This window comes from Pocillopora verrucosa, chromosome 1 (genome assembly GCF_036669915.1).
Source record: "Pocillopora verrucosa isolate sample1 chromosome 1, ASM3666991v2, whole genome shotgun sequence".
Taxonomy (NCBI): domain Eukaryota; kingdom Metazoa; phylum Cnidaria; class Anthozoa; order Scleractinia; family Pocilloporidae; genus Pocillopora; species Pocillopora verrucosa.
This window is the reverse complement of record NC_089312.1, coordinates 20,139,951-20,162,285: the sequence shown is the minus strand read 5'-3', so window position 1 is coordinate 20,162,285 and position 22,335 is coordinate 20,139,951. Positions and strand designations below refer to the sequence as shown.

Genomic DNA, 22,335 nt, shown 5'->3' with positions numbered 1-22,335 from the left:
TTTTTTTTTTGGCATTATTTTCTTTTTCCAGTCCCGCAACGGACTTCGCCAAAACTTAGGTACTTCTCGTAGTCAGGAGCAAGAGATTTTTCGTAATCTCTCGGTCAGGAGCCATGTTATTACTTACTCAAGTATTGTATCCTCGCCCTCCCTCACCCAGGTTGTTTGGTTCTTAAAGGGAATGGAGAGAAGACTGGGTTCAAGTCACCATCGTGACCACGTCGCGCATGCAAAGTATGGCTGCAGGAAGGAACACCTTTCTTTGGCATGAAAATTCGTGACAAAATGCCCCTTCTGCATCACTTGGCTATTAAATCGCCTTTATCAATATATGGCTCCTTCCGCTGAATATCATGGGAATGGTTACAGAGGCTTAAGAACACAAAAACGGCGAATGTTTATGTTCACGCACTCACCGCTGGCGGACACAGAAACATCCAAAATTCGTCCAGGCATCAAGGTATTTCTTGAGGCTGTTCTGCTTTGCATGGTGTTTCCTATTTCATTTTAATTCTTAAGACGTTTCTCCTGTTCAATTTATTTTTATGCGTGGTAAGGAACTGTTTAATTCATTTTAAATCGTTTTAGTACCTGAACGCGGGAAATTTAAATATTTTCCTGGGAGCTCTGCACTCGTATGCAGCTAAATAGCTGCATCTGTTGTGGAAAGCGTAGATAGCTGTATGCTGTATCTGCGGTATACTATCCATTGTAGACAGCCTACAAGCTGGGGTGAATCTAGTGAATGAGAATGTCAATAGATGTATCCATTTTATAGCAGATAGTTGTACGTAGGTAGTGTGGACTCTGCTGATTTAACAATCGGTTTATGCTTAGTGAAGATTTATCAAGATATGAATGCAAACTGAAAGTTTGGAGAACAGGAGAGAAGCATAAGAGTTGCTTGAGGCAAACTCAAGAGCATCTCTAACCTTCAGAGTGCTCTCCAAACTTCCCAATTACATCCATATCTTGATATATGTGCATAGCATGAACCAATTGTTCTATAGCACAGATGATACAGAGTGTGCATGAAAAAAGAGATTTATTACAATTGTGTTGGGTTTACTTGGGTGCATTGAAGTGGACCACTAAGTAACTCATCTTTGAACTTTTGTAAAAGCAAAAGAAAATTTACTTTCAAAAGATTCCAATGAAAATCGCATTCAATGGATAGCAAAAAAACCTTCCAATTTATCTGAAATAAACTCAGACACATAAATTTTATGGTCTATTGCCATTGATGTCTGAGTAATTGTTGGCAAATTTAAACTGCTTTGGTACTGCTTTAGTCTCCTCCACAGCCTAACCAAAGATATTTTGCCGTCTCCACTCTTTGAGTGGGTGAAAAGGTATTGAATGAAGAAAAAAAATATATTTCAAAAGCTTTCATGTAGGCATAACAACAAGGGCTCCTTAATCAGTACTTTCAATAAGACCTGGCACCTGCTAGAGCTCTGGCGAATATTCTGGTGTTAATTACCAGGTATACTTTGGAAGCTTTCAAGCAAACTCACCAAGTGAGACCTAAAACACCTCAAGATCTTCATGAGTTCTTTCAGTTGACTTTTAACTTTATGAATGGGTTTTGATAAAAATATCAATATTATTTTATCATATATTCTGGCATACATTTCATACATCTCTAGCCAAAAAAAGATTTTGAGTTTCAAGAACATATTAACTCAAATTTTGCTAACCACTTGCTACATGTCCTTTCAGAGGACTTTTTATGTGAAACTCAGGGAGCAAGCTTGGATGCCAGCAAATGGAAGATTTTGATCAGAATTAAAGTGATCAGTTTAACAATTGTTACAAAGGAGATGAATATTTAATGATCATATACGGAAGTTTAACATTGAAAACTCTGTTTGAAGCCAGTTTTGTCTGAATGGAAGTAATGGGATTGCAAGAAGGAAATTGTTTTTATATTTCTCTCTGGTAGGTGCTTTACCAAGGTGGCCATCTTCTTCAAATCTTATTTAAAGCAATTCTTAATTGGTTGTTGCCTACCTTGTTTATAGGGAATTGACACATGAGGGGGTGAAGTCCTGGGTAGCTAAAAATGAATTAAAATTGTGTTGGGTTTACCAGCTTATCGACTAACTTTCAGCTAAGTCAACTAACTTTGACTTCTTGACTGACTTACGAACTGACTACATGACTAACACCAAATGACTGATTGCAAAATACAAAAGCTATCAACTTTGTTTGCCAACTTTTTCCCAGAAATGGAAACTTGTTATTGGATCGTTATCAAACTTTTTGTGTAAACTGATGTTGCAAGCAAAACTTTAAAAAAATGGTTTTTTTTTTCAGGGTGTATGCCAACCTTCAACCATGTTTATTGATGATTGCTTTACTGTGGATTCCAATCATTGGCTGATGCAGGTAAACAAGATCCTGGTAAACAAAGTTTTGGTTTGTTTGTAGTTTACCTTAGATGTGAAGTACATAGGAAGATGAGAAATTTTTTTCTTATGCTTTTTCTTATTCCTAAATGCATAGAACATATATTTAGAAACAGTCTTAACCAGCTCTCTCCTTCCCTGCTGAATAAAAAATTTCCAAATAAAGGATGCACATATTATAGTTGAACCCAAATCAATATTTCACCTTTCAAATGGTTCAAAGGATCTCTAAAAAGGTTGTTTAAATTAAACACAAACATAAACACACTGTAACTGCATTTTAATATCCAGATTAGAGCAAAACACTTTTTAACTGATAATTTCTTTGTTTCCTACCTAAGATAGAAAGATACTCTTCCTGTTATATCTTGGCACTTTTGGTAGTGCAGGTAATTTCATGAGATAAGTAGACTTATACAAAATAAAATACAGTGTTGTTAAGTCCAAGAAAAAGACCTAAAAAATAAACAGGATAAAACTGTTTTGGATACTGGACTGTCTTTAAGTGCTGATGAGGTGTTTGACTTTGTACAAATGATGGAAGACATAAAGCAGGCCACTCAAGAGGTTGGTGTCACCCAAAAAATCTCTTCGTTAGTCTTGATCTGTGATGCAAAGACTTGGACCTTAAAAAAGAGGATAAAACTGTTTTGGACAATGGACTACCTCTAAGCACTGATGAGGTGTTTGACTTTGTACAAGAGATGGGAAACATAAAGCTGATCCTTCAAGGGATTGGTGTTACCCAAAACATCTCTTTCTTAGTCTTGAACTGTGATGCAAAGACTTGTCCCCCCCAAAAAGGATAAAACTGTTTTGGATAATGAACTGTCTTTATGCACTGATCAGGTGTTTGACTTTGTACAATAGATGGGAGACATAAAGCTGGCCTCTCAGGAGGCTGGTGTCACCCAAAATATCTCTTCCTTAGTCTTGATCTTTGATGTAAAGACTTTGTCATTAAAAAAGAGGATAAAACTGTTTTGGACAATGGACTGTCTTTATGTGCTGATCAGGTGTTTGACTTTGTACAAGAGATGGGAGGCATAAAGCTGACCCTTCAAGGGGTTGGTATCACCCAAAAAAATCTCTTCCTTAGTCTTGATCTGTGATGCAAAGACTTAGTCCCCAAGAAAGAGGATGAAACTGTTTTGGACAATAGACTGTCTTCATGTGCTGATCGGGTGTTTGACTTTGTACAAGAGATGGGAGGCATAAAGCTGACCCTTTAAGGGGTTGGTGTCACCCAAAAAAATCTCTTCCTTAGTCTTGATCTGTAATGCAAAGACTTGGTCCCCCAAAAAAGATAAAACTGTTTTGGACAGTGGACTGTCTTTATGCACTGATTGGGTGTTTGACTTTGTACAAGAGATGGGAGACATAAAGCTGGCCCCTCAAGAGGCTGGTGTCACCCAAAAGATCTCTTCCCTAGTCTTGAACGGTAATGCAAAGACTAGGTTTCCCCAAAAAGAGGATAAAAGTGTTTTGGACAATGGACTGTCTTTATGCACTGATTGGGTGTTTGACTTTGTGCAAGTGATGGGAGAGATAAAGCTGACCCTTCAAGGTGTTGGTGTCACCCAAAAAATTCTCCTCCTTAGTCTTGATTTGTGATTCAAAGACTTGGTCCCCCAAAAAGAGGGTAAAACTATTTCGAACAATGGACTGTCTTTATGTGCTGATCAGGTGTTTGACTTTGTGCAAGAGATGGGATACATAAAGCTGCACCTTTAAGGGGTTGGTGTCACCCAAAAAATCTCTTCCCCAGTTTTGATCTGTGATGCAAAAACTTGGGCTCCTTAAAAGGAGGATAGAACTATTTTGGACATTGGACTGTCTTAATGCGCAGATCGGGCGTTTGAATTTCTACAAGAGAAGGGTAATTGAGGGTTGACTGACTAAGGAGTCGGTATTGCCCCAAAAATATTCAGAAAAGGTAACTGATTTTAGATAATATTTCATACCTATAAACTTGCAAGTAAACGGAAAGAAAAAATCTAGATGATTTTTTTTTTTATATCTGATTACAGGATTCAAGTAAGAGTGGGATTATCATCGTATATAATCATCTTGGATTTCAGTAGATTGTGATCAACCCTATGAGGTGTCAAAGGCAAGTGGTTTGTTATTATTAAGAAGCTACACGTAATCAATCGAGGCTGATGCACACAACATAGGAGCATCATTTTAGATATTTTCATGTTTTAGGCCTGGGCTTCTTACATCGCAGGTTCAGTCAATCAGAATTTACTTTGAAGGATGGAATATAAAGAATGTAAAGCGCTTTCCTAGTGTTGCTAGTACAGTTTACGGCTTATACACAGTTCCTCAACAAAATCTCGCAATGGATACGTCAATCCGCAACTAGCATACAACGGAGCAAAACAACCTTCTTACGGCCAACTAATGAAATTCAAAATTTTAGAGCTTTTTCGGAGGAAGAAGGGCTCGAACAAATTATTTCGCCGTAATGGAATATAACTAAAGGTCACTTTTTCGGAAGAATGGAAGGATTTACTTACCTAACTTACAGAAAAGTTTAAGCTCAGAGAAAAAAAAATTTATGTACCGACGCAAAATGATACAGCCTTAACCGATGAACATGATCACATTGTGGAAACTGTGATTTAAACACAAAATCGAATAAATACGAGGTAAAAAATACTTTTTCAGGTAAAGGAAATAGTTTTGCTTTGGAAAAACAAACCGTGCAGCACAATTAATAGACTACAACCTTGTAAGAACATTTGCTGCAAGTGTTCGTGTTAGCGGAGTCATTTATAATATAAAAACCTCCTACTTACCGGGTTTGAGGTCAGTACCGTTATTTACGCACCGATTTTTTCCTGCTCAGATTCATTTCCCGCGCGCCATAAATCCGAGCAGAGAAAACGAGGTTCCGTAACTTACAAACGTACCTTAAAAACGAAGTTAATGAAATATTTGTTATATCTCTTGATTCAATTAGAGCGGGAGGTTTTAATTCGAACAAACATTTTGACTTCGCGGGCCGTAAAGTGACCTACGGCCCACTTAAGTGACCAATCATAGCGCACGTATGAAGCGAAAGATATGATATGCACATTTATTCGTAGACAGCATTTTACTCAGCTGTACGTCTTGTCTCTCGACGATTTCTTGATTCAGGCGCAATCCTCTCTCAAACAATTAGTTATAGAAGTATTCTTCGTTTTAAAAGCACCATGTGAAGTGCACAAATAACAAGAGAAATCTTTGCGCTACTGAAAAGCAACGCGCCAAGTGCACAAACAACAAAGGTGTTCCTCGTTCTAAAAGCAACGCGTGAAGTACGACGAATTAATCAGCGAATTGGACAACCCTTACAGTCGGTGAGAGTTAGAAAAACCCATTTTTACATTAAGTTTTGTCGTCATTTTTATAGGAACGATGGACCACCTTATTCGTCGGACATAAAACTCGATTCCAATCCTCTAATAACTAACTACTAGGGACCTACCCTTGGGTTACTTTTTTTTTCCAACTAATTCCTTTTAGTGAATTGCATCTGTTAAAACTGATATAAGTCAAGGAGCATCGTCGTCACGTTTTGAATCGTGTTTTATAAAATAATTCAAATAGTACGCGTGCTCTGATTGGCCATAAAACCATTTTACATGAAGGTATGTAAACACGGTTTTCGTTTCTCTTTCATTAGTTATTTTATAAAAGAAATGTAAAATGGTTTCCGATTAGTAAGCAAATAATAACCGTGTGCCTGTTCTCTTTCAGCCACCGTAACGTACAAAAGAAAGTCAAGGGAGGCGAGAATACTTTTTTTCTGGTTAGTGTAGCTATGTTGTACATTGAAGTGAAAACTTGTGAAATAGTCACGGACAAATCAAAAAGGAAAGGCTTAAAATGCAGAAAGGCAAATGTTGGAAAAGATCCCTTAGGGTCTTGAATCTCGGGTTGGAATCATAGGGATGTTTCTGAGGGAGCAAATAAGTAAATCAAGAAATTAAAATTCTGCAAGTTTTTGGCTTTAGCTATCTTCTCTAGGATGACAGTAAGTATTGTGCACTCACTGAGAAATGGATCTTAACGTTTACTAGTCCAGTGATTGAGCTTGTCATGCAAAATATGGGAAATCTATAATTACAAGACATTGCATTATTAACTGTTGATTACCTGACCATCTTCAACACAAATAATATCGCATTCTTGTACGTCTTGTGCATCACTTGTACTTGTAGTTGTGGTTGTACTGGTAATTCTGGTAATTGTACTTGTACTTTCACTTGGATAAGTTAAGTAACTTGAGACATCAACCTGAGGTAACTAGCAATGAATTCATTTGCATTACACTTCAGCACATACACTATAAAATTGTAGTGGTATACCAAAAATCACACAAGCAAACAAACAAAGCCAGCTGAGCAAATGATTAACATCAAATGAAAAGAGGTAAGGGCAAGATTCATTCAGAATATTACTGGGAATAAAATAAGCGCATTAGATCATATACCCATGAATTTTGCGCTATATAGATAATAAAGTCATTAAATAAGGCGGTCAGGCAAGCGGGTTAAAAGATAGAAAAAGAATTAACAATGCATAGCTACTGAACCAAAGCAAATATACTGAGAGAAATTGATCAAGAGAAAATATTCTCTGATTATAGTATATACCTTGCTTGGAGCTAAAGTCGGGGCACTTTTTGAAGACCTTTGTCCAACACTATCATCAGATTCTTCAACTGACTGACCTTCAGACTGATCTGAGGAATCAACGCCATCCGCAACGTAACTCAGGTAGTCAATGTTACTGCAGAGATAAAAACTTACTCGGGAGTATGGTTTCCCGAGTTCTTCATTGTATTTCCCAAGAGTAAACTCGAGATCCTTTTGCCATGAAATCTCTTAGTACTTCTGACTTGTCGAGATAGAGGAGCTTGTATCCTAACGCTTTGTCGCTCTTGATTAAACTGGAATTGAAGCGATTTTGCTTCGCCACTGCTTTAGCTCTTAGTACCTGAGAAGTCGCGTTGGAAAGTACTTTCAAAGGTTAACTGCTTCCTCTCCTTGTCGCTGGCTCTCCATCTTTCCAGATCATCTCCCCAGTCTGTATTATAACTTCACTTGCTTCAGTATTTTTGGAGCTCGGGGCATTTCCCTTAGCCTTCTCACAAAACTTCGAACCACGTTCCTCTGCTTTCCGCTTTCTAAAGTCTTCATAGGAATAACAGAAGTTGGCGGTGCTGGAAAGAACCTCGTCAGCGCAATGGGTACAAAACATCTCCTCTTAGGTTGGTCATCTCAGCATCGCTATACCCGCCATTTTGAGCCATTCCGAGCCACTCTGAGCCACTCTGAGCCACTCTGAGCCACTCTGAGCCACTCTGAGCCACTCTGAGCCACTCTGAGCCACTCTGAGCCACTCTGAGCCACTCTGAGCCACTCTGAGCCACTCTGAGCCACTCTGAGCCCTTCTGAGCCACGCGGAGCCACGCGGAGCCACGCGGAGCCACGCGGAGCCACGCGGAGCCACGCGGAGCCACTCACTCTTTTAGTGTTTATTATACATATTCAAGTGCCTCATTTCACGTGAAAAAGGCATATAGGAAAACACTGAGCTTCGAGAAACAGCCAAGTTAAGGCTAATGTGTTTACCTTGCTTAAATATTTATAATCAGGGCCACTTGTTTAGGAGACCTTTTTTCAAAAGATCCAGACGTTAAAATAATAATTCTGTTTTCCGTTCGAAGTGTTTTTTTCCTATTTAATTTAACAAATGAACTCGGTTTGAAAACTTAACTTTCGAACCGAACGGCAGGTGAAATGTTGTGTTGGTGTCTCTGTCCCCCCCCTCCCCCACCACGTCTCTGCGAAAGGTATATGCCGACAACTTGCATGGAAAAACTGACCACAGCAATCGCACCAAATTTTAAAACAAATATTTAAAACTAGACTGGTGAGCAGTACTCCTTATTCTCCGATTGTCGTAGACTTCTTCGAGGTTTTTTACAATTTAACACTAAACACCTGTATTTATAAGCCATAGTTAGCGGCTATATGCGGGCCAGTGACCATAAAGGCTTGGCCGAACCTACGAATACGAATAGGTGAAGTTGCGAAAAATTTGAAAACTTTTTGGGGTAGGGCGGGAGAATTCATTTGGGGACCACGGTTTTGGTTTTCTTTTTTTGCTTTTATTTGTCGGAGCTTTTACTAATTTGCAGCAACATTTGTTAATTTTACGTAATGTTTTATTATTTTTGCATCAATATATATTTGTTTACATCCACATATATTTGTTTGCACCAATATGCATTTGTTTGTAGCTGTCCCCTGTGGGCCACTGTTAAAACCTGTTTGGGGTGCGGTCTGAGAAACTGGGATAGATCGAGAAATTCGAAGTGAACTACGTCTGGTGTTTTGATTGCAATTTGGAAAGCTTTGTTTGCTTAGTGGATAAAGATAAGGCAGATGTAGTTTAGAAAATGGTTTTGATCTTTGAAATTCATAAAGATTTCGTCCATGAAAGATTATGCAAATTTACGCCTGAAATTGAAGCGAACCGTAATTTGAGCTTTTGTTTACTTCAGTTTGGGTGATGTTTAAAAGTAAAAGTCGGTCTTCTAAAAGCGAAGACATTGTTCACTGAAAGGAAAAGTTTCTTCGCTTTCTTTTCCAATCAGGCAATATTCTATCCCTGACCTCTTGTGGATCACAGACGCGGCAATTCCACTCCGCATTCCAGCCGTCAAAGGAAACGATCACGTAATCATCGTCTACTTCTTCAACAGTGCACACACACCAAACTCCTTCACCGACTGCGTCAGCTTTGAAGCCCACAGTTTGTGGAAGCGCCATCACGTTTTTAGTCAACCGTGTGTTTAGCTCAGGCGATCAAGACAGGTTTGCGATCGATAAAGGCGGTCAACTTGTTTTATAACATAGCTAGTAAATTTGTCTAATCGAATTAAATTCCGCAAGCGTGCTTCATATTCCTATTGTGCACGCTCATGATGTCAGCAAACAAATCCCTCGAGAAAAATATTTTCCATCGGGTTGAAAATGTTATAAAACAATTGGTTCATACTTCAGCTGTGCGTTCATCGAGATATGAAGCACGCGGGAAGTTTGGCGGGCACGAAAGATGCATAATAGTTGCTCGAGGCGGAGAGCAACTCTTGCTTCTTCTTCAATCCAAGCAGAATGTATATTTGTTTTTTTCAATGTCCCTAAAACGACTATCGTTGATCCTAGAGGAACACAGAGGAAATCTTAAGAGTGTTGTGACTACAATAGGAATAAACAAGACAACATACAAGTAAAATTATCATTTTTCCTGTGCCATACAATCTTTTTTCACCCGGAAGTCTTACTGCGTTTACAGAAGTTTGAAACTTGTGCCACGCAACTTCCTGCATGGAAGCCTTTCATTTTTTGGCTGGAAAGTGTCATTTACTTACTATAGCAGGTAATTTAGTGTTAACAACAGAGTTGAAAACGTAAATTAACCACCGTTAAGGGTAAAAAAGCTGACGTTTCGAGTGTTAGCCCTTCGTCAGAGCGATTGGTGGAATTGTGGGTTGTGTGTGGTTTTATATGCAGAAAGTGGAGCTACGCCATTGGTGGGAATATGGTGACGAGAAAACAGGAATAAATTTGTTGAATGAAAAGCGCTCGTTGATTCCGTGGGGTTAAGGGTGCCGATTTGGAAGATGAATTTTTGTTCTAGTGTTTTACGGCTTTCCGAACTGCCTAGAAGTAAGGAAAGGCCGCAAACTGCCGTATGTTGTTTAGAATGATTAGGAAGATTAAAGTGTCTAGTGACTGGTTTGGCTGCGTCCTTGTCATTTCTTTACACGTCGCGAAGCTGTTCTCGGAATCGGTCACCTAGTCGTCTTCCAGTTTCGCCGATGTATAACTTATTGCAATAAGTGCAAATTATGCAGTAAATAACATTGGCGGAGGTACAAGTAAAGTGATCAGTGATCTAAATGGATCTCTTAGGTCCCGATATTTTCTTTACGTTATGGATGAAAGAACAAGTTTTGCGGCGTGAGCGAGCGCATTTGAAAGTTCCAGATTGGTCATTGATTTGAAATGAACTCCTGACTAAAAAGTTGCCTATTTTTTTGTCACGTTTGAATGAAATAAGTGGGGGTTGCGAAAAGATAGTGCCAGTCTCTGAATCGTTTTGGAGTAATTTACAATTTTTAAGAATGATAGATTTAAGAGCGCTTATCTATAAAAATCAGACAAATTCTAAATTTCGCGGCAAGTATGGAAAAATTCGATTTCTTTCTTATCTTAATATTAGATAGGCTAGACTATAACTAAAATCACTGGATACTTTTTTTGGCAAAATATCTTTTTATTTCAGAGAAAAATACAAATAACAAAATTCAGTTAAAATCGTCATTTTTTGCAGCAAATTATTACACAAGTTTTAGGGTTTCGCGTTCAAAAACGAATCACTATCTCGTCTTTTTAACACTCAAATCTTTATTAACTTCATAAGACCTCACAAAACGATTTTTGTAAACACTGCGTTCCTCTTTGCGTGTAAAATAATTTAAATTCGAAAGCATACATTTCTCTTCAGTAAAAGTACTTTGTGAGTAAAGTTAATTTCCAGCATGTGCTAAACCTTCAAATGGATTAAGCTTTTGGCGATAGAATTGCGAAAAGATGTTCTCAATATTACTATAAAAATTTCTTTGGGCAAATGATTGAGAGCGGTACAAAAGCTTTTCAAAGTCCGTTAAAATGCAGTTATTTGACCTTTCGCGGTCAACATTCCAGTCGCCAGTCACACAGATTTTAATATGTTTCAACCCATAGGAGGCTGGAAAATGTACATGGGTATTTACTGTGGTTATCTATTCGCTCGCAACAAACGTTTCAGACAAATGAAACGTGCGAGGCTTTGAAAGAATGTTATCTTATGAGAAATATCCCGAAGAGAAATCTCACCTCTGGTTGTCATCTTTTAAAAAAACAATTGATCAACCTTCTTGGAGGACAACTCGACGTAACTACAAATATATACCCCAAATCGTGTGCATATCATCCAGATTCCGGGTGCTGCACCTTCTTTCATGGGAATTTGAGAAATCCGAAATCCTCTGAAGATACACTATTATACTTGTATGTCATTTGAAACATGTTGAAGTCGGCTGATCTACACGAAACTATCCTCACATCAGTCATTTGTCATAAACATGTACGTTATCACGATAGCGTGACGCTGTATTTCTTCGTGAAGTTTCCATCGGTCGCGATTTCTCTTCGGGATATTGCTCTTAAGATAACATTCTTTGAAATCCTTGCATGTTTCATTTGTCTGAAACGTTTGTTGTTGAGAACATTAGATGTAAACATCGCCAAATTATGCAATATCTGATTTTTGAGCTTCGTTCGCGAATTGTCCCTATAAAAAGTAGAGGCAGGCCCGCAGAGATTTTTACATATTTATAAACTAGATTATTATAACCAGCTAGGTGGGTAGTTTCAGTTCCAGAATCTGGGTACTTTTGGAGAAATTCAGATAAACGTTTTCCCTGTTTTACCCGACAACAAAATTGACCGAAACTGTACCGAGATGAATAATCTACTGGTGTGTTCACATTCACTCCCAGGGAAAATTGAATAAATCAATGTGAAGACGAATGATGTTACTATGTATGGTAGAAGTGCCAATTTATAATGTTGTATTTAGCTTCAGAGAGAGAAATAAACATTTCACTCTTTTTTTGCGACGTTTTTGTAAGAAAATGAGGCCCCAGGCCTCGAACAAACAGTCGTTGTTACCATGGCAACAAGAGTGCTGCGACCTTTAAAAAGGTGTGCCTAACTGCATTTTCATTTCCTAAGATGTTTGATTCTTACAGAGACTTGTTCTTAATCCTGTAACACCTAAGAGTGACTGACATGTAATTTCTCCACACATTATCATCCCTGAGTCAAACATTAGGGACACAAGGATATCGTTAATGATCACCAACTGAAAAAGCTCTTCATTGTTTAAATAATTCTTCCTTGTCGGCACAATTGTATAGTGAACAGCATGGAAAATATTCATAATTATGTTAGGGTATGAAAGATTAAGTCAAGTTATACGAACTTTGATGGCCACCTTTGAATAGTGCGATGGTGCTATCATTCAGCCGAAATTCCTTTTTGGATTAATCGTTTACATTTATATCACTATTATTATTATTATTTATATTAGTGCTATTGCTTTGTAATCATCATCATTATTGCAGTTGTTATCATAGCTGCTTTTGTTAATTGTTTCGGATGTTGATTGTTTATATTGTGGCTAACACCGTCTTTATCATCGTTATTATTTTTTTTTGGTCAAAGTAACTAGTATTCCCTCGGTCTCATGAGCAAAAAAACTCATTTGCATACTGAAACAAAAATTAAAAGCATGGAACTTACGGCAACCGCAACAACAGAGTCTAAAAAACGAAAGTCCGTCATTGTTTTGCAGGTACTTATTCAGGAGACTGGGGAAAGGCGTATTGCGGCTCTGGGTGCTGTGCATGAGTCGTACGACTGTCATAAAATGCCTGGCTGGGATAGTGGAACAGTCGGTTACCACATAGACGAGGGCAAAATATTTGAAACTGGCTTCCATAAGCTGGGAAGAGAAGTCGAAGGTATGGGTTACTTTGACGGTAGGTTTACGATATTTGCCACAAGAATTTGTTGGCGCTTGGAAACATAATCAAAGTCTTACCGTCCTTCTGAGGGCGACCTTGCGACAGTTGGTTTCTGTTTTCCAAAAGAAAAAGATTCAGAAATTTTAGTTTGTAAACGTTATAGAGATCACTTTAAAATTGTCATAGACTCCGAGAGATGATTATTCTGACATGCATGAGGTAAATGGGAAATGTATTGTAGTTGTGTGACCAAGATAGAATGTTGAACGAAGTTGCTTTAAAATCCATGTGCCTGGAGTGTGAAACTGAAAAAACCCTGAATCCTTCGATCGTGGGGGAGGTTCTAACCCTCACCTTCTGCTTGCCGATCAAATGGTCTACAGATTCATATCAACAAATGCTTGACGCTGCTAGGATCATTTATATCGTCAACATTCCTTGTATAAATACAGTAAGGGAGATTGAACTTTTTTTCGAATGAACGAAGAGGCAGGTCATTAATCAAGACCGAACAACAAGGGAAAAAAATAAAATTTCACACCCGTGTGTAACACGGTTGGTTGCCTCAAGTTTGGCTTATTTTGTTATCTTTTCTCTATGTAATTGATAACTTAGGAGCCATGGCTTACCGCGGCGATCTCATCGCCTGTGAAGTTGATTTTAGGGGAGTTCCCGAAGGAAAAGTCTGTGTTGTTCTTCTTGAATGGTATAGAAATACGCGTTCTTCAGTGCAGTATACCGGGGGAAATAAACTATTTCCTTTCGTTTCATTGGGATTTGAAGGCATTACAGTGTTCACCAAGGTATGTTCAAGTTTGTGTAATTTTAATGTTTGCGAACATTTACAAACTATCCGACCTTTTTACCAAAAGGCTGTGCCCTGATTGCTTTAAGGCAAGAACAGGCAAAGAACGCGTCGATCTCATCTAATTTTATTTCAAGCAAATCTGTATTCCACAATTGTGGAATTTAAAGTCTCTAGTTGACAACTTTGATCATCGCTGTCCTAAATTTTTGTCTTTTTCATTTTTAAATTTGAGACGTTTGATTTTTGCACGTTTTAGATGTGCCCTTCCCGACAGAGACTATTTTAGTAGAGTAACAAATGAAGACGTTCAGAAGGAAATTGGAGATCTGCGACGTGATTTCAGGATCAACTTGACAAGCAAAGGAGGATGTTGTCAGAAATGAGAGATTTAGTACTGCGTTTGAAGGAAGTAAAGGATAAAGATTAGCAAGAAGAAGATACTGAGAGGCTGGACGAAGGAAAACAAAGAAGATTTTCATCTCCTCAGTAGTTGTTCGAGAACATTTATTCAGCTTAGAGCAATCTAAATTTTTGTGAATCCCTGTGCCTTTCTTAAAATTCCTCTAGTCTCGATTGAAGATAGCGGCAGAAGATATTTGTTTATCTTATACTTAGATTAATATTTCTTTCGAATGTAAGCGCGAGGCGGGCACGAAGGGCGAGTCACACGCGAGGAGAGAACTTTACATCTGTGCAACTAATGCGTATGTGATCCCGGTGAACAAAATGATCCTCAAGTTTGAACTGCAATGGACCCGGGACATTTCAAATTGATCGGCGCATAAGATCATATAGGGGGTATTTACGTAGACTATAGTTGGCGAAGTCCGTTATACCAGTCGAAAAAAAAATCAGCCGCAGAACTCTGGGAGTGAGGTGCAGCCTCATCCCCGAAATTGACCTCGGCGTTTCTGTGACAGTCTGATGCGTGTCAATTAGAGAGGAAAGAGAAAGGGCGACTGTACACTTTTGAATAAATTGTATTGAGATAGTAAGGAGAAATTATTTTTTGGTCACCCATGGGAATTAAAGGTTCCACATTGGTTTTCTCTCTTACCTTATATTTCTTGGAAGAAATGGGCTTAAATTTGTTTTTCGTGGAGAGGTGTTGATCTTCATAATTTGCAATAGTAAACCTTGTAGAATGCGTTAAACTCATCAATCTTTGTCTCCTTGTCGAGGTTTAGCCTTATTTAAAGTTATTTTTGAACTTGAAAATATCTGGTTTTATAAAAGATGAGGATGTTCTTTAGCATTCGCAAAGAGTATTTTTATGAGAAGATGAATTATACATGCATTCTGAATGGTTATTGCCTATGATCTCCTGGAGGACAGACGCGTAGAAGACCTGTAAGTAGATTACTAGCAAGATCATCTAGGAGCCCTTCCGTTTACCTTGGAAGATGATGACCAGTTCCTAGGCTCCCACATCGCAAGTTTACCCCCTCCCCGACAAGTTTGCGACGACTAACACGAGTTTGCTCCCAAATGCTTTTAAAAGTCCTTTGTTCTTGGCTAAAAATATTCTTCGTAATCAGGCATGTTTTGTAAGTTCCGGAGGAAAGACCCACGTTATCTTACAGCATTGGAGATTTCACTGCCCTTAATAGATCACAATCTTACACATATGCTAATGAAATGTTGGAAACGGAAAGATACCGACTCCTCTTCTATGCAAATAAATCTCCCAAAATTCAACAATTTACCCATGTGCGGCGTCACTGAGAAATAAATACAGCCGGTATTCCAAAGATATCTTGTTTGCTCTTGTTTAATTTTTTCCTGTTCTAACCGCGCCTTCTTTCACAAGTTTCCGCCCAATTAAAAAAGTTCATGTCATGAAAACCTTGCTGGTCCGACGAAGAAATATCTATTTTGTTAATTGTTTGTGCGCACTACCAAAATAAAACGTGATCAACTTGGCTATTTTCTAAGACTACGGCTTCCTGAGGAATAAATTTTTTTTTAACCTAAAAAAAAACAAAAAGGAAAAGAGCTGCATTTAGAAAATATTTGTTAATGAAAATAGTCGAAAGTACTCATTACAATCAAAATGGATTTGTGGGATGAGGATCTGTGTTTGATGCGGTGTAGACCACCGAGGATAGTTTGGGAATGACAAATAGCTCTGGAATCTTGGTTGCTATAGATTTTGTAAAAGCATATGAATCTGTTACCCATGATTTTCTGTTTAAAGTTTCGGAAAAATTTAACTTTGGATCATATTTCTTGAACTGAATAAGAACCTTTTATACAGATATGTCAAGATGAACTATGAATAACAGTTTCAATACAAATTCTCTTTTGTACAAAGCATATTGTTCGTCGTGATCTCTCGCATCTTGTTTTTTATCTTAGTCCTGAGAATTCTCGCTTGTCAATTTAGACAAGATAGCAGTATAGAAGGAATAAGAATTTAACTGCATTCGCTGTTGATGTAACCTGTTTTTCAAATATATGCGCGCTCGTATGTGCGTCTAGAGGCATATTTGAGATTTTCTGGTAAACAATGTTAAAAAAAAAAAAATCTTGAAGCAGCGGTGAAAGGATACTTATCTCAAGCATGTGAAGAATTCACTTTCAAAGTGAGGCTTGCTGCAAATTGACCAATCACCGTCGAGATTTTTGGGCACTTCAGCCTTGTCGGCATACGTGTATGCGTTAATTTTTGTACATTTAAATCTAAGTGAAAGTGCGTTTGCATAGAGTTTTTCCGCAATATTCAACACCTCAAGTGCACTGCACGATAACAGAACAGAGCTGAGTGGAATCAACTCCGAATGGGAAACCCATTTAATCTGTGATTTCCCACACAGCTAACAATCTCTCCTAAGTTCATGACATAACGTTATCCGCAAATGAGAACTCGCTGTGACGAAATAATTCAATCAAAACATTGACAATCATTACTTACTTCCTACAATTCCCACGGTCGGCCATTATCTTCCTATGCAAGCCGCGTGAAAATCCCTATGGATTATATGCTGGAATAGAGTTCTACAAAATAGTAGTTGTTACGAAGAATCGATTGGCTTCTAGTTTTCTTTCCTCAACCCGTTTACAATAGGTGTACAAAAATTAACGCATACACGTATGCCGATTAAGGCTGAAGTGCCCAAAAATCTCGACGGTGATTGGTCAATTTGCAGCAAGCCTCACTTTGGAAGTGAATTCTTCACATGCTAGAGATAAGTATCCTTTCACCGCTTCAAGATTTTTTTTTTTTTAACATTGTTTACCAGAAAATCTCAAATATGCCTCTAGACACACATACGAGTACGCATATATTTGAAAAACAGGTTATATCGACAGCGAATGCAGTTAAATTCTTATTCCTTCTATACTGCTATCTTGTCTAACTTGACACGCGAGAATTCTCAGGCCCAAGATAAAAAACAAAGATGCGAGAGATCACGACGAACCCTATGCTTTGTACAAAAGAGAATTTGTACTGAAACCGTTATTCATAGTTCATCTTGACATATCTGTATAAAAGGTTCTTATCCAGTGCAAGAAATATGATCCAAAACTACGAGCCTGAGAAAAACATTGCTGTGTTTAAAAATGTAAAAAATGTCAGTTTGATTTTGTGAAGATTTTATGTTTTCGAAACTGAAGAAGTCCTGGTATTTCATCCGCAATGTCTGCACACAAGAGACTAAGTATTGTTTATAATATCTATGCTATAAGATAAACTGAGAAAAAGGTTTCAACAAGTGGACTGCGAGCAAGCCCCCCTTTTCGGCGAAGTCCGTTGCGCGAGTCTGAAAAAGTCAGCCAAAACGAGAATGTTAGCGCGCCACGAGAAGTCAAGGAACTAAATATTTAAAATGTTTTCAGCAATGTTATCTAAGTTTCGGTAAAGGATATGACCATCAGACCGTTTCGCACCAGCAAATATAACTAATGCTGTAGTAAAGTATACAGTCGAACCTGTATTTAGCGGTCACTCGCGTGGAATGGCGGGATGACCGCTTGATACAGGTTCCACGGATTAGGAGTATTACAAACAACGCCACTTTATGCCATAATTTACCACTTAATGTACAAAATCTCGCTCTTTGATTTTGCTACTTTGATCTCGCTACTTTGATTTTGGATTTAAAAGTTACTTGAAAGATTATATTGTACGCTAGTTTTATAAAAGGGTCTGTTCCCAGCTGCTAATATTGATCCTTTTTTTGTTTATTTTGTTATGTTTGAGTGGTGCGCTTAGTCAAACATTGTCACCACAGACCTCTCGCTAACTAGCGCTGCTCAAGATTTTCTTTCCCGCGGGCGAAGAAACACACAAGCCGAAGCGTTCACGATGAGGGCATTCCTGCAGGCTATGCTAGCTGATTTATGCATTAGATGTTCTAGACTCTCACGCATCTCTATATAAACGGAGCTGTTGAATTCATTAAAGCAGTGTGTTCAAAGTGACTTCTACAGTTTCTGTTGCAACTAAAATGCAATGATCCTCTTATAAAAATAAATAAATAAAAAACAACTATTAATGATTACGAAAACAACTTCATCGCTTTGTTAAATTGACATCGTCTCAGAATTTAATTTGTGAGCCACTCAAGAGAACGTGATAAAAGGAACGAATCAAAAACCACAAAAAGAGCCGTAGTCCCCCAGGAAGTCATTAATAGCGTTGCTATTGTTTCTTGTTGCTTCTTAAAGAAAAGTGTGCATATTGAGTGAGGGGAAAGAGGAAATTTTGCTCAAACATGTTTTAAAACCACCTTCGCTAAATCAGGACCGAAAGAAAAAACGCGCTTAGAACTAAGGCCAGGATTTCTTTATGAGCATTAATTTTAAAAGAATATAAGACCTCAACAAAGTTTTCTTTCTTATGTGGTAACTATTCCAGCATATAATCCATAGGGGTTTTCACGCGGCTTGCATAGGAAGATAATGGCCGACCCTGGGAAATGTAGGAAGCTAGTAATGATTGTCAATGTTTTGATTGAATTATTTGGTCACAGCGAGTTCTCATTTTCGGCTAACGTTATGTCTTGAACTTAGGAGAGATTGTTAGTTGTGTGGCAAATCACAGATTAAATGGTTCCCATTCGGAGTTGATTCGACTCAGCTCTGTTCTGTTATCGTGCAGTGGACTTGAGGTGTTGAATATTGCGCAAAAACTCTATGTAAACGCACTTTCACTTAGATTGACTTGGAAATGAGTTACCACATAAGAAAGAAAACTTTGTTGAGGTCTTATATTCTTTTAAAATTAATGCTCATAAAGAAATCCTGGCCTTAGTTCTAAGCGCGTTTTTTCTTTCGGTCCTGATTTAGCGAAGGTGGTTTTAAAACATGTTTGAGCAAAATTTCCTCTTTCCCCTCACTCAATATGCACACTTTTCTTTAAGAATTAACAAGAAACAATAGCAACGCTATTGATGACTTCCTGGGGGACTACGGCTCTTTTTGTGGTTTTTGATTACATACATACATATACATACATATACTTTATTGATGCTCCCTAAGTGGGCTTTTCAGCTCAATATATAAATTAATTGAGAATGTAAATACAATAATATTATAATTACAAAATATATATCAATAATATAATATATCAACTTAATAAAACGTTTGCAAGATGACGTCTAAAATTCCTGGGGCATTTTAAAGACTTAATGTTATCATTCAAGGAGTTCCAGAGTTTGGCTCCTCTGAAAGCAAAGGAGCGCTGCCCTGTTGACAGGCGACATAAGGGTATATTCAAAGCACCAGATGATCGAGTTTGTCTATTATGGACTTGAGAACGTGATTTAAACATATCAGCAAGATAGTCTGGAACAAGCTTGTTAATACATTTGTGCATCATAGTAGCGTCATTTAGAATGAGTTTCTCTCTAATAGGAAGCCATTTCAACGATCGCAACCCATCCGAAATATGGTCATACTTTCTTAGTCCCAGAATAATTCGCCCGGCAAAGTTTTGGACTTTTTGTAACTTGTCAATATTGCTGCTGCTGGTATTACTCCAGACAGTTGAACAATATTGGAGTTTACTAAAGACAAAAGAATTTATTACTAACAGAAGTGTTTTCCTATCCAGGAGGTGTTTGATTCTGTTAATTTGGTACAATTTAAAAAGGCATTTAGAGGAAATCTCAGTGATATGTTGGTTATAACTGAGGTGTGTGTCGAGAAGAACACCCAAGTCCTTAACGACAGGCACAGGTGTTATTTCCTTGTCAAAAAGTGTTATACTGAATGATGACAGTTTCTTTAAAAGTTGTGGTAATCCAACAGCTAGAACCTTAGTTTTGTCCGGATTAATCAAAAGAGAGTTTTTACAGCACCATTGAGATATTCTCGTAAGATCTTCGTTTAAGGCGAGGATGGACGTGGGTAATTCGGCAGGTGAAAAGGACAAGTACAATTTACAGTCATCAACATAGGAGGCAGATAGACAACGTTTAGGAACAGAAAGGAGGTCGTTAACATAGATTGTAAACAAAACCGGACCTAAAATAGAGCCTTGCGGAACTCCGAACTCAAGTGGGAGTACTTTAGAAACTGCGTCACCTATTCGAACGCACTGTTGTCGGTTAGAAAGGTAACTCTGAAACCAATTCAACGCACCCTGGGAAAAATCGAGATTTTGTAGCTTGGATAACAAGATGTCGTGTCGAATACTATCAAATGCTTTAGACATGTCTAATAAGACCATGATGGAAACTTTCTTGTTATCCATAGCCTGGAGCAACTGATCTGTAACGTACAACAGAGCTGTTTCTGTCGAGTGAAGCTTTCTATTTCCGCTCTGATGTGCTGCCAGTTTATTATTTCTAATTAGATGCTCCATAAGTTGTCCATGTACCAACCTTTCAGTGACTTTTGAGACTATTGGTAATAATGAGATGGGGCGATAGTTGTTAGGGACATCTGGATTACCGCATTTGAGAATAGGTGTAACCTCTGCTGTTTTCCATGCACGTGCAAATGTGTTGGTAACAAAGGAGTTATTCACAATGTGGGTAATTGTTGTTAGCGTACTGGGTAAACTGTCTTTAAGAATTCTGGAGGATATCTTGTCCATTCCAGGAGCTTTGTTAGATGGTAGGCTTCTAATCACCCTTTCTACCTGATTTTCCGTGACTTGATGGAGAACGAATAATTCGGGGCTAACGTCGGTGGATATGTGTAAAGGAGTCGGCACGTCCAAATTTACACTAAGTCCATGATGTAAAGATAAGTCCCTGGCTTTTTGAGCAGTAATACTGCCGACGGAGATGAAGAAATCATTTAATTCGTTAGCTAACCCAGTGGGATCCTCAGAAGCCATAAAACTATCTTGTTGTTTACGTGGTAGACACCGGTTAATGATTTTCCAAATTGAATTAGGGTTTCCATTGCTATCCAGGATCTGAGTCCTGACGTGAACTTTTTCGGCCACACGAATCTCCCTTTTCACTTCTTGACGAAAAAATCTGTATCCGTTCCAGTGGAAGGGGTCATTTGTTTTTCCCGCAAGTTTGCGCCATTGGTCGCGCGTTCTCATTAGTTGACGAATTTCTGGTGTTATAAACGGGTTAGGTTTAGATCTAATTTTAACCCTCTTGACTGGAGCATGTTGACTTAGTACTTCCAAGAACAGTTCGTTGAATACATCAACTTGATCGTTGAAATCGTCAAATAGGCTTATTATGTGAAAAGGCGCAAATGACAAATCACGTAGGAAATTGTCGGCGCTGTAATTAGTATAGCTTCTAATAGTGACGTAACAGGGCTTGATCCTTGGCTTTTTTAACTTCAGCGAGATGTAGACAAGATTGTGATCGCTAATAGTTGACATAAGGACGTCGTTTGAAGCAATTAGTTTCTCATTCGTGGTCATCACAACATCGATTAACGATTCCCCATTCTCCGTGGCTCTGGTTGGTTTATTGATTAATTGGGTGAGGTTAAAAGTAGAGCAAAAATCGTTTAAAGCACGGGATTCTGCGTTATCTTGAAGGAGGTTGCAATTGAGGTCACCCAATATAATGACATCAAGACCTGACAGGAGGGATTCGATAAGACTGTTGGCAAGATCATCTATAAAATTTAATGGAGTACTCGGTGGTCGATATACTGTGCAGATGACGAATGACTTATAACAGCGACTTTGCACTTTTAGCCACAATTGCTGAAAGTTATTATCAGAAACTGAGGATACATTCTCCAGTGATGAAACTTTGTAGTTTTTCTTAATGTAAACACATAGTCCGCCGCCAGGTTTGTGCGGGCCACGGTCTTGTCTATACAAAGTGTAGCCTGGAATATGAATGCTCTCGTTGTTGACTGAAGAATCCAGCCAAGTCTCTGATATCGTAAAGATGTCGAAATTATTTGAGACAACGGAATCCTTTAGCAGAGTGAAGTGTTCCCTGGACTTCAAGGAGCGGATATTTAAATGAGCAATCCTGATGTTTGACTTCGTGTTGCAGGGAAAGCTAATATTTGTGTTCGTCGATGTAGATGAAGAATTA

General features: G+C 38.3%; 1 long non-coding RNA gene across 1 annotated transcript; it reads left to right on the top strand.

Annotated features, from left to right (window-relative positions):
- Nucleotides 1-390: 390 nt before the first annotated feature.
- On the top strand, nucleotides 391-4,528 carry LOC136279933 (uncharacterized). The gene is made up of 3 exons (XR_010717064.1): nucleotides 391-460; nucleotides 2,320-2,391; nucleotides 4,442-4,528. It is a non-coding gene; the product is annotated as an uncharacterized lncRNA (long non-coding RNA).
- The last annotated feature ends 17,807 nt before the right edge of the window (nucleotides 4,529-22,335 follow it).